At 42.3% G+C, this 12,451-nt stretch overlaps 1 protein-coding gene across 4 annotated transcripts in view; it reads right to left on the reverse strand.

Moving 5' to 3' along the window:
* Positions 1 to 12,451, reverse strand: part of CREB5 (cAMP responsive element binding protein 5) — a 415,375-nt gene that overhangs the window by 126,496 nt on the left and 276,428 nt on the right. The gene's annotated exons all lie outside the window — the stretch shown is intronic.

Raw genomic sequence — 12,451 nt, forward strand, 5'->3', positions numbered from 1 at the left:
TTCTGAGGTGTGGAGAAGTTATAACACAGCTTACTCAACAGAGAAGCTATAACATAATGCGCATTTCCAAGACCATTCCCAGCAACTTGAAAGCCTCATCCCATGTCTTGCCTTCATAAAACATAGCATTTCCACACTGTGGCTGTTTTAATAAACCAATGAATAGTTCTCTCCAATCTGTTTGCTTTTAGTGGACTTACTTTCTTTCCCCAAAGAAGCTGGCACTACAATGTCAGACAAATGTCTAGAATAACCATGCACTGCTCTGGACACCAATGAATAAAATATAGCAAATACTGCCTATCCTCAGAGTGCATTATTCCACTTAGAAAATGGTATAATTGGATAGTATTGGGAGGGGATTCATGTATTTTTGAGTCGTGGGGTTATTTTCTGGTAATTGCCTGACTCGAAACTTTAATCAGGAAGTTCTCTTAGCCCTGTGAGTGTGGTTTTTTTTTTGGGGGGGGGGTGGGGGGTGGAGGTTGGGGGATGAGGAAGAGGGAGTATTAAAGAATTGAGAAAATGGCTAAGTTCCGCAGGCCTTTTTTTCTTGTCATACAGTTGTTGTCAAAAAGATTCATTATTATGTCTGGGGATAGCGAAACTCCATGGCATTTTGCGTTCAGTAAAAATGTCTCAAACCATTTTTCAAACATTTTGAGGTTTGGCACAAACCTGAAATCCATCTTGCCAAGCACTTTCCCCCCCTTAATTCTTAAACCCATGTGTCTTTCAAGGGAAATTTAATCCGTATGTTTCTGATTCATTTACACTTAACTCATCAAAATGGTGTTTTGTAAGAGCTATTTGATGTTCAAGAAGTCTTATGAGCTTCACTTTTTATAAGTCTGAAAAGCCTTTCTTTTTGAGAACCCAGAAAATTGTATTTCACCAGCTGTAGGCCAAATGATTTGAGCTTGTTAAAAATCAAGAACCTGCTGAATTTAGGAGACAAACAGCAGACACAATGACATAAATAAACATCCACACGTGTCCACCTGCTCATACATCAACTGAAGACCTTTGTAACTCATTCCTTCCCTGAAGAAGTCTATCTCTTAAGGCCAAAGAACAAATTACAACGATGAAGCAGAAAAGAACGATGGTCCTATAGCAAAAATCCCTATTGGTTCTGGAGATTCCCAATTGCGATTCCCAGCTCAGAATCCATGGAAATAAATCAGGTTGCATTTTGTTAGATGAATCTATTACCTACGAAATAAATTAATCATTGAAGGCCAGAACTAGATGGATGTCATGAAATTTCTAATCCAGTAGGATTTGGATTTTGTTCCAAGGACCTCTGGGTGGGGGTGGGGGTGACTTATGGGAGGAGATATGGACCAGTCAGGGATCTGTTTTCCATAATGGGCTTTTCCACAAGAGGATTTCTTAAAAAGTAGTCTGAGGGTACCCTCAGTTTGAAAACAAATACCTTAATTTTATATGAGGACACAGAGTTTGGGGAAAGAGAATCTAGGAGTTGGGACAGAACTTGAAATACAACCCAGGTCCCCTGATCCTTGCCCAGCATTCCGGTGGCCTTTCTATGATACCAGTGTGTTTCCAATGCTGACTGCACTTCATTAGGGGGCCAATTAGTGAGAAATTGGTGAAATCAGCTTAATCTGACATTATCAGCATTTTAGAACAATAGACACATATCTAATATATCAGATATCTAAATAATGTTATACACAGTAAAAATTAAGTATTATTCCATAAAAATTATGTGTGTGTATATATAAATATGTATGTGTGCATATTATACACATAATCCAATGTACATATGTGTGTATATATAAATATATACACATGTATATATTTCCATGGGTATATATACACACAAATATATATGTGTGTATATGTGTATAACACATATACACACATATATGTAAAGTATATATACATATATAGTGTATGTAATGTGTATATGTGTGTATATGTGTATACACATTACACATTTACACACATATACATATATATGTATATGTGTGTATGTAGTGTGTGTATATGTGTATACATGTGTACATATGTATATATGTGTAGGTGTATATATATGTGTACATATATATGCATATGTGTGAATATACTGGGCTGTGATACAGAATATATTCCCCACTATTGCTCATATCAAAAAAATTTAAAAACTGCTATACAGAAAACCACATTTTGTTCCCTGATGGTTCAGCCAATAGTGGTTTTCAATTTGCCTCATTAAAGATCAGGTGGCTGGAAAAACCCAATAAGATCCTTCTCACTTCAGTAGAGGAAATGGTACAAAACACTGGCCCATTTCAAAGGGAGCTTAAATACACAGCTCAGAAGAAATGAATGAAGAAAAAGAGGAGGAGGAGGACAGATAACTCTTTGAGAAAAGAAAGGGTCATATCCATCTTCCTATGATTTACAAATGGCAGGAAGGATTTCTGATTTGCATTCAGTGCATCTGCACAGCTGAAGATGCAGACATATGAGCCCCAGCATAGTTCCACAGTACATTTTCCAAGCACTTAACAATCATTAATTAGTTAGAAACATCCTTTCAAGGTCGGGAGGCACAATAGTTCATCTCCACACAACGGAGCTTTGGAGGCTCCCGGGCAGCCGAATGGTACGGCACCTGGGTAATGACTGTGGGAAGATTAATTGGGTTAACTGGCTGTGAAGAATCTTGTGAAAATGCTGCTCCACTGCACTGTCAGATGTCAGAGAAGGCCAGCGTCCTTTGTGCCTAACAGCTGAAAGCTGCCTCCATGGGAAAGGATGCAAAGTCATTAAAACAACTATGAATTACCCTTTGCTCTCTTTTTTTCAGAATCATAATGAAGTGACAAGTTTTCTGTGGTCACAAAGTGCTGGAGTCTCTTTGGGATTAAAGTGCAAAGTGGGGCTGTTTGGGAATTGTGGTCTAAAACTGTTCCCTAGGTGGGGAGGAAGAGGGAGGAAGCAGTGTGTTCAGAGCCCAGAGGTCACATCCTGCAGGTGGGTGGGTGCTGGTTCTGGGGCAGCTTCCAAGCTCTGTCCTCATCAGACATGCACTCAGTGTAGCCAGGGCTCAGGCAGGGAGAGGGAGGAGAGAAGAGAGTGGTGGGAAGCAAAGAGCTGTACTCCAGGACATTTACCCCAATGCTATTAGGGCCCACAACTTCTGGCCCACTGACTAGACCCCAGCGGGGCTCATGGCTGGAGGCAAAAAGCAAGCTATCTTGTGGCCTCTGCACCCCTCTCTCCAGACCAGAGGCAGGAGTCTCTGCACAGCTGCCTGAATGATTTCCAGAGTCTCAAGGGCCTGCCTGTTGGTTGTTCCCTCCCACCCCACCATCCCCAGGAGTCAGAACTCAAAAAGGGACTGCAAAGCATTAGCCTGGGCAATGTGACAGAATTCCTGGCACCAGGAAGCTCACTGGCCTGGCAGGGCAGAAATGTGCTCCTCACCACCTTAGAGCTTGGTCTGGGCCCTGACACCAATGGTTTTATGATATAGAATAACTCTCTTCACATTTTTGGATGGCTTCAGTTTCTTCCCTTCCCTCCCTCCCTCCCTCCCTCCTGTCTAGCTCTGTGGCCCGGGCTGTAGTGCAATGGCGCCATCATGACTTACTGCAGCCTGGAACTACCGGGCTCAAGTGATCCTCCTGCTTCAGTCTCCCGAGTAGCTCGGACTACAGGTGCATGATACCATGCCTGGCTAATTTTTTAATTTTTTTTGTAGAGATGGGGTCTCCCTACATTGCTCAGACTAGCCTCAAACTCTTCGGCTCAAGGTATTCTCCCATCTTGGCCTCCAAATTGCATGCTGTGATTACAAGAGTTAGCCATCGTGCCTGGCCTTTGATTTCTTAATCTGTAAGGTGAATGGGTTGGGTTGAAACATCAATCTTTAGGTTCTGGCTTCATCAGTGCATTTAGAATTATAAGACTGGGTCAGGCTAAGTAACTCACGCCTATAACCCTGGCTACTCAGGAGGCTGAGGCGGGAGGATCGCTAGAGTCCAGGAATCTGAGACTAGCCTGGGCTACATAGGGATACCCGGTCTCCACAAAAAAAATTAAAAACATAGGCATGTGTAGTGGTGTGCACCTGTAGCTTCAGCTACTCAGGAGGCTGAGGCAGGAGGACCATTTGACCCCAAGAGTTCGAGGCTGCAGTGAGTTGTGATTGTGTCACTGGGTGACAAAGCGAGACCCTGTCTCTAAAGAAAAATTTTTAAAAAAGAATTATAAGATGATTATTCTACTACTAAGGAAGTTCTGGATGGTGAGGGCAAATTCAAATCAAATGACGTTCTCTGTGACCTGTACACGTCACAGGGAGCTTCCTGTTTGCCCTCACAGGAAGGAAATGGCAAAAAGCAGCCATGCACTGAACTAGGGCAAGATCTGAACTCAGAAAAATAATCTGGCTATAGAGAGGCCACTGCATGATCCATATTAGGGTGGATGCTGGTGAGAGCAAAACTAAAGGCGAAAATCCTACGCAAGAGCAATTTACATCTACATTTACACTAAATGGGTTTATTATAATTGCTGTTATTATGATTAATTTCAGAGGAATTAAATGGGATCAGTCCTTTATTGCAAAGTGTTGCTGAGCTGACGGAAGTGTTATGATAAATAAGAAGGTCAAGAAGAGGCAGATGCAAAAGAAGTTACTCTATGCCGTCTAAAAAAGAAATCTACTACTTAACAAAAAGCGGTGAAAAAAGACCCTGCTCTTTTGATGTTGAAATAAACTACAGTGCATTGAAGTGAGAGCTGAAACCCTGTTTTCTGACCAATGGCATGTACAGCCAGAAGTATGATTCTCTCTTCACCTCTCCACCTGCTCATGACCTCACCTACATTCTGTGACTTGGTTTACCTTTCTTGGAAGGAACTGTCACGTGACAATATTTCTCTCTACATTATTAATGCCCAAAATCTATTATTATCCAGACTTCCAAAGAAGTCAACTGGTTCCATTATTAAATAGCTAACATTTGCTGAGCACTTACTATGCTAAGTGTATTATGCTCTTATGAATTCCATTTCATAGATGAAGTAACCAAGGCTCAGAAAGGTTCAATAGATTGTCAAAAATCACATAATTAGCAAATGGCAAAGCCAGAGTTTGCCCCCAGATCTGTCTGACTCCGAAACAATCCACAGGGCCTAATCTCATCTGGCCATATTGATTACGAGTAATTAGGCTTCCCCTCTCTGCACAAAAGCTTGTTTTGCAGACATATTTTTTTCTTTTTTTTTTTTTTTTTTAAGCAGTGATACAAGCCCCATTGAGGGCAGAGGGGCAGAGCCAAGTGGGCAGACAGGCCCAAAAGGCTGCAAGAGGGCCAGCTGGACTGTCTGCCATGTCAGCACATGGGTGCAGCCCAACATGACTTCAATTCAAGATCTTTGATTTGCAAAATTAAAAGTCGATGGACTCCTAAAACACGGTAATTCATGGTAGGCATTCCAGTTCACACGACGCAGTCTCCTGACCCCATTTTCCCATTAAGATGAGTAATCAAATCTATGCATTAATAGATACCTTGACATTCATTGGGGGCCATATTATTGCTTTTTCTAGGCTTTGTTTTTTGGATATGTCCAGTTCTATTTTAGTTATTCAGATGGAAAAGAAAAAAAAACATAAAGTAGAATTCAGTTTTTTGGTGCCATGTGAAGAGAGAGAAAGAAAGACTTTGTTGCTAGCTAGATGGGTCTTGGCTATTGTCTAACTACTGTCTCACTCTCCATAATAATTGCAAACTATTGATTAATTCTTCTTGGGTGCAGCATTGCCTCATCAATCATTAAATAAGTGATCTTGCCAGTGCAGGTACAGGAAGGAAAGATGTATGGACTTGCGTTAAAGCGTTTGTGTACTATGGAGTGGATTTTGGAGTGCTAAGTCAATTTCAGTTTTCAAAGGTGTGTAAGTCTTTAAGAAATTACTCTTGTTGTAACCCAAACTCATGAAATGCATGCCTCTGAAAGCACCCAGTCTTTTTTGTTGTTGTTGTTTTGAGATGGAGTTGCTCTGTCACCCAAGCTGGAGTGCAGTGGTGTGATCTCGGATCACTGCAACCTCTGCCTCCCAGGTTCAAGAGATTCTCATGCCTCAGCTTCCGGAGTAGCTGGAATTACAGGCATGTGCCACCATGCCTGAGGTTGGCCTGGTTATCCTCAATTTACAGAGAAGATAGAAACTGTGGCACAGAGAGGTAAAGTGGTTTGTCAAAGTCACACAACCAGTAAGTAGAAAAGTGATTGAATCCAGGCCTTTTAAACCCCAAAGGCCATGCTGTTTTCAGGAGACCCCACCCTGCTTCTCTGATTAGTAGATGCCTGTATTTTTAGTAGAGACAGAGTTTCACCACATTGGCCAGGCTGGTCTCGAACTCCTGACCTCAAGTGATCTGCCTGCCTCGGCCTCTCAAAATGCTGGGATTTACAGGCATGAGCCACCACCTCTGGCCACACCTCTGGCTGCAATCCAATGTAAAAGGAGTCCCCTTTGAAGGTCAGAATCCCAAAAAACCAAACAAAAAGCGAGCAAAAAGGAGAAGCCAGTGATTTATTCCACAGCTGCTGCTTTTTTTTTTTTTTTTTTTTTTTTTTTTGGAGACGGAGTCTCGCTCTGTGATCCAGGCTGGAGTGCAGTGGCAGGATCTTGGCTCACTGTAACCTCTGCCTCCCGGGTTCAAGCAGTTCTCCTGCCTCAGCCTCCTAAGTAGCTGGGACTACGTGCGCATGCCACCACGCCCGGCTAATTTGTTTTCTTTTTTTGTATTTTAGTAGAGAGAGGGTTTCACCGTGTTGCCTAGGCTAGTTTCAAGCTCAGGCAATCCACTGGCCTCGGCCTCCCAAAGTGCTGGGATTACAGGTATGAGCCACCACGCCCAGCCACAGCTGCTTCTTTTTTAAGTAGAGTTCCAGATTGGCCCAGCCTATTTTCTGTCAGGCACATGACAGGGCTCATTCTCAGTCTACACTAATTTCTGCTTCTTAATGTTGACCTGGCCTTCCTGACCAATGCTTACTAAGTAAAATCTGAGACAATACTTCTTTCAAGCAGCTTGAGACACCATATGCCCTTTCGCAGCTTAGATTCGGGGATCCCAGCATGGAACTCTCAAGGTGCCTCTTGGACCCCAGAGATGTTGTATAATTCCACCACCCGCCATCCTAACTCTTCCACTTGCCTCCTTGGAAGTCCCTTTCTCTCCAGTCTACAAAACATCCATTTTTAACCACTAGAAAATATATGTGAGAGGGAGGCAGCAAGTTTAAAAGGTAACTTCACCCAACTAAAGATAAGCATGACACACATATGCTATTACAAATACAAACTTTTTTTTTTTTTTTTTTGGAACAGAGTCTTGCTCTGTCACCCAGGCTGGAGTGCAATGGCGCAATCTCTACTCACTGCAACCTCTGCCTCCTGGGTTCAAGTAATTCTCTAGCCTCAGCTTCCCAAGTAGCTGAGATTACAGGCACCCGCCACCACGCCTGGCTAATTTTTGTAGTTTTAGTAGAGACAGGGTTTCACTGTGTTGGCCAGGCTGCTCTTGAACTCCTGACCTCAGGTGATCCATCTGCCTTGGCCTCCCAAAGTGCTGGGATTACAGGCACAAGTCACCACGCCCGGCCTACAAACTTCTTTTAGTCAAGCTAGGAATAGAATTCAGTTCTCATAACTGAATTCACTCACCTCCATCTCGCTTTATTTTCTTGTTCACAGTGCCACATGAGCATGAATGGGCAGTAAGCATCCTTTCTTCCAAACTGTGATGTCCTGTGTCCTTCCCTCCACCCAGATCATGGGAAATTTGGCATTTTAATCAGTCGTATCCTCACCTCACTTTAGTCAGAATGGTCCTTTTACTTCTGTGTTTCTAGGACCTTGTGTGATCTCAAACCTGCCTGATTTCCTGAATTTAAAAAGAGGCATAACAGAAGAAAGGCTAGAGAAAGAAGAAGGCTGAGTGATGCTGGAACAAGAAGCCCAGTTAGAGTCAGGGAGGCCATACCTGCAGCAGGGACTGCTGCGAGGAGAATCCTATCTAACAGAATCCTCAACAACAGAAACCACCACCATTTCTTCCCCATCATCTCACTATGTGCCAGGGGCTTTAAAACCTTATCTCCACCCCTCGCAATGGCTCCATGAGGTCAGTGTGGTTATCCACAATTCTCAGAGAAGGTAGGAACTGTGGCACAGCGAGGTGAAGTGGCTTGTCAAAGTCACACAGCGAGTAAGTAGAAGAGTGATTGAATCCAGGACTTTTTAACCCCAAAGGCCATGCTCTTTTCAGGAGATCCCACCCTGCTTCTCTGACTAGCAACGTCTGCTTGATGTTATCCCCATCCTCCCTGCCATAGAAGGGCTCACCAAGGGAAACACGGGAGGGTAAGGAGGAAGAATGTGAGTTCAGCATCAACTATGGTGATGCTTAGGCATGGACAGCTGGCACTGTTCTGCTCTGTGTCTTGTGGGTAGAGAGAAGAGATTGGTGCCTCTTCTGTTATGCTAGCAAAGCCATCTCTCCTCCTCTACCTGCTCACCTGTGGAGCACAGCCCCTGGGACCCCTGTGGAAGGCAAAGCCCATGGACAGGCCATGTCCAAGGGAAGGTAAAACACAGTCACTGTCACCAGGACTCCCCAACTGGGTATTTGATGACTTCCATTGACAGGCAAGGGCATTAGGCCCCTTCCCTTACCAAGTCAAGAGGGTGATGGAAAGTTTGTTGGTGATGGTGAGCTAGACCTAGAGTGAAATGGACTCCAATTGCCAGAACTTGTATGTACTTGGGTAAGCCTGACTCTCAGTTTTTACACTGACAAAAACACACACACGGACACACAGACACACACACAGACACACCCCAAATACAAGTAAAATGGGAGAATTTATAGCCCATAAACTTTTCTAAAAGATCCTGCACATCCTTCAGATTCATGAAATGGTGTCAAAAATGCAGCAGACACAGGCTCTTGTGCTTCAGTTGCTCGCAAGGAGCAGAACAGTATTTTTAATAAATTTATTCCCCCAAAGATTGCATGACTACTTGATAGGTTTCTATAATTTTAACATAAACACGAGTTTTTAAAGGAGATTCAAGGCTACATTTGAAAACCTTCAGAAATCATGAAAGGCAAAACTGTGTGTGCTTGTTCATACAGGAACACAGAACAGGATCAATGGATTGTAGCAGTGTCCATATTTTGATTGTAATAATGTACTACGACAGTTTTGCAAGATGTTACCGTTGAGGGTAACTGGGCAAAGAATACATGGGAATCTCTCCACATTATTATTATTAAGACAGAATCTCGCTTTGTTGCCCAGGCTGGAGTGCAGTGGCTCGATCTCGGCTCACTGCAAGCTCCGCCTCCCAGGTTCACACCATTCGCCTGCCTCAGCCTCCTGAGTAGCTGGGACTACAGGTGCCCGCCATCACTCCTGGCTAATTTTTTGTATTTTTAGTAGAGACGGGGTTTCACCATTTTAGCCAGGATGGTCTCGATCTCCTGACCTCATGATCAACCCGCCTTGGCCTCCCAAAGTGCTGGGATTACAGGCGTGAGCCACTGCACTCGGCCCTTTCCATATTATTTCTTATGAATGCATGTAAATTTATACTTATCTGAATAAAAATTTTTAATTAAAAACCAAAAATCAAAACAAAAACCATGAAACAGAACAAAATAGCTGACAAACGGTGGAATTAATAATTTTTAGCCCTCTGGGTTACTGTGGGTAAGTATAATGAGCTGAGATCATATAAGTGCAACCTGGTATCACAGCTGGCATGGAGAGGCCACAGCAAGGCTAGTGCTCCTGGCCTTGTCTCTGTCAGTCACAAGCAGAGCATTTCTGAATATGAGTGAACAATTCAGAGCCAAGTCGACATAAATTGTAATGCTCTAAAAAAAGTAGTCATGCCCTCTTTATTCCTGAAGAGTCCCAAGCACACACTTGGCACTCATCAAACTATGCACAATGACTAATAATCTTCACCACTGGTTTCATTTTAGCTCTGGGTAATTTCTTCCCACAGATAGGCATAGGTCCTTCCCTGTGCACAATTAAGCTGGGCCATAAGTACATAACTACATACTTTACAATAAGGCTACTACCCCGGATACATAAATATATACTTTATAATAAGGCTACTACCCTGGAATTTGGCTGAAGAATAGGAGTATTGTCTGGAAAATTATCTAACAAGCACATACAGTTTTGCCTTTCATGATATTTGAAGGTTTTCAAATGTAGCCTTAAATCCCCTTTAAAAACTTGAGTTTATGTTAAAAATATAGAAACTTATCAAGTAGTCATGCAATCTTTGGGGGAATAAATTCATTAAAAATACTGTTCTGCTCCATGTGAGCAACTGAAGCACAAAGGTCTGTGTCTGCTGCATTTTTGGCACCATTTGATGAATCTGAAGGATGTGTGGGATCTTTTAGAAAAGTTTCTGGGCAGGTGAATTCCCCCTTGTCTACTCTGCCACTCTTTTTGGCAGTCTCATCTAGGTAATTTATCTCATTGAGGTCTCCTCAAAGGTAGCATTTGAAAACTAAAAAGTTTACCATGTTTTTTTTTTTTTGCCAAAAAGCGAGAAGTAAACCAATAAAAATCAAACTTCCAAGTGGGGAAAGATATACTCCTGTCCATCCTCCCCCATTCACTTCAAGTACTAATTCATCCTGAATTTCAAATGTGCTTTTCTCTGAAAAGCTATGCCAAATACTCTGTAACAAACTTTTGTATAGAACATGGATATAAACATAGAACTTTCGAGTGGAAAGAGATTTCAGAGATCATCTAAGATTGGTTCCCCGTGCGGCGAGGAGCTTCTAGCCCACCTTTCCCTTTCCTGCTCTTTAGAGTAGTGCCCAGGTGGTTTAAGTGATTTGCTCAAGGTCAAGCATCAGAATTAACACTCAGGCCTTCCCACACATCATGCTACTTCCTCCAAAAATTACTTCTCCCCACTGCTCCCCACTTCCACCTCTGCCCAAAAAAGGAGGAAAGAGAGAAGATCCATAAAGTCATAATTAATGATATCCAAAACATGCGTTAAATAAATAAACATAGACACCTTTCTGGTATGTGCCTCATGCCTCAATATGCATCCAGCTGTAGGATGATCACATCTAAATAAGCCCAAGAGAAGTTTTGAAGTTTCCAGAATGAGAAAGTGCTTGCCCTCTTGTTTTAGCGGGTTTCAGTTTATTACTATCTAGTAATGCTGGATGGAGTCAGAAAGCACTCAACTCAGGCAGCATATCACAATACGAAATCTATTCTATGAAACAGAAATGTGGTAATAATTTTCAAAACATCAAAGTCTCTCTCTCTGAGTACACGAGATCCTTAAAACATTAAGAACACAATCCTTTGCCCCTCTCTCCCTGTATTTCGTGTTAATTTCTTATTCTGAAATATTAACTGTTTCTAAGACAACTCAATCAAGAAGTTTTCATCATCGCCCCCTCACTACTGAAGCATATCATCTAAAAAATTAATTCAAGAACATAAAAGTCTTAAAGATAGCACCGGATTAATTAGCACATGGAACAACAGAATGTCAACATGTTCAAGCAAATGCACAATTGCTGTTAACCTTCACTGAAATAATAGGGGAAAGGCTATAACTACTTTTCAGGATCATCATCTATTACTTTTAAAACCTGCAGTATATTCTTAATAATAAATGGAACAGCACAATCATTCACTTTTCATACAACACACACACAGTTTTCCAGTCATTTACAATTCACCAGTTACACTCAAAAATCGCCCCCCCCAACCCCCCCACCAACCACCACACCATCACTTCCACCTTTTATGAAAAGACAACAGTTTTGAGCCATTTAAAAAAGAGAGAGAGAGAATCCTGGCAGAAAATAATACACAGCTGTGATAATATCGTGTTATTTTAAAATACCATAATACAGTTTTACTTTTAATAATACAAGATAAAAAAGGAGCGTCTGTGAATAATTAGAGATTGCAGTCTGAAGCCGGTTACAGTCACTGCAATTGATGATAAACTGAAAACCCCTTGAGAGCAGGTAAATGCTTTGCAACCCTGACCCCCTCGCTCTCACATTACTTAACTACCCTGCGGTTCTTGCATTACATCACCATTCAAGCGATTGGTTCCTGCATTTTAACTCTCTCCCTGTCTCCTCCGATTAGGAGCGACACCGCAGCAAAGAAACTTCGCCCGAGTTTGCTCTTTCTCGCTTCGCTTTTTATTTGTGGCCCTTTTGCTCTGGTTGCTTTGGTTTGCTCTGCTTTTTTTTTTTTTTTTTTTTTTTTTTTTCCTCTAACCCGGCCTCTGTTCAACTCATTCAGGTCTCTGTGCTAGAACAAAAACTCTGATCGAAGTGAAAAGAAATGCCTCTTCGGGCAAGAAGAGGAGCGGAGGGGCTGGGGAAAGAGG

Source organism: Pongo pygmaeus, chromosome 6 (genome assembly GCF_028885625.2).
Source record: "Pongo pygmaeus isolate AG05252 chromosome 6, NHGRI_mPonPyg2-v2.0_pri, whole genome shotgun sequence".
Taxonomy (NCBI): Eukaryota; Metazoa; Chordata; class Mammalia; order Primates; family Hominidae; genus Pongo; species Pongo pygmaeus.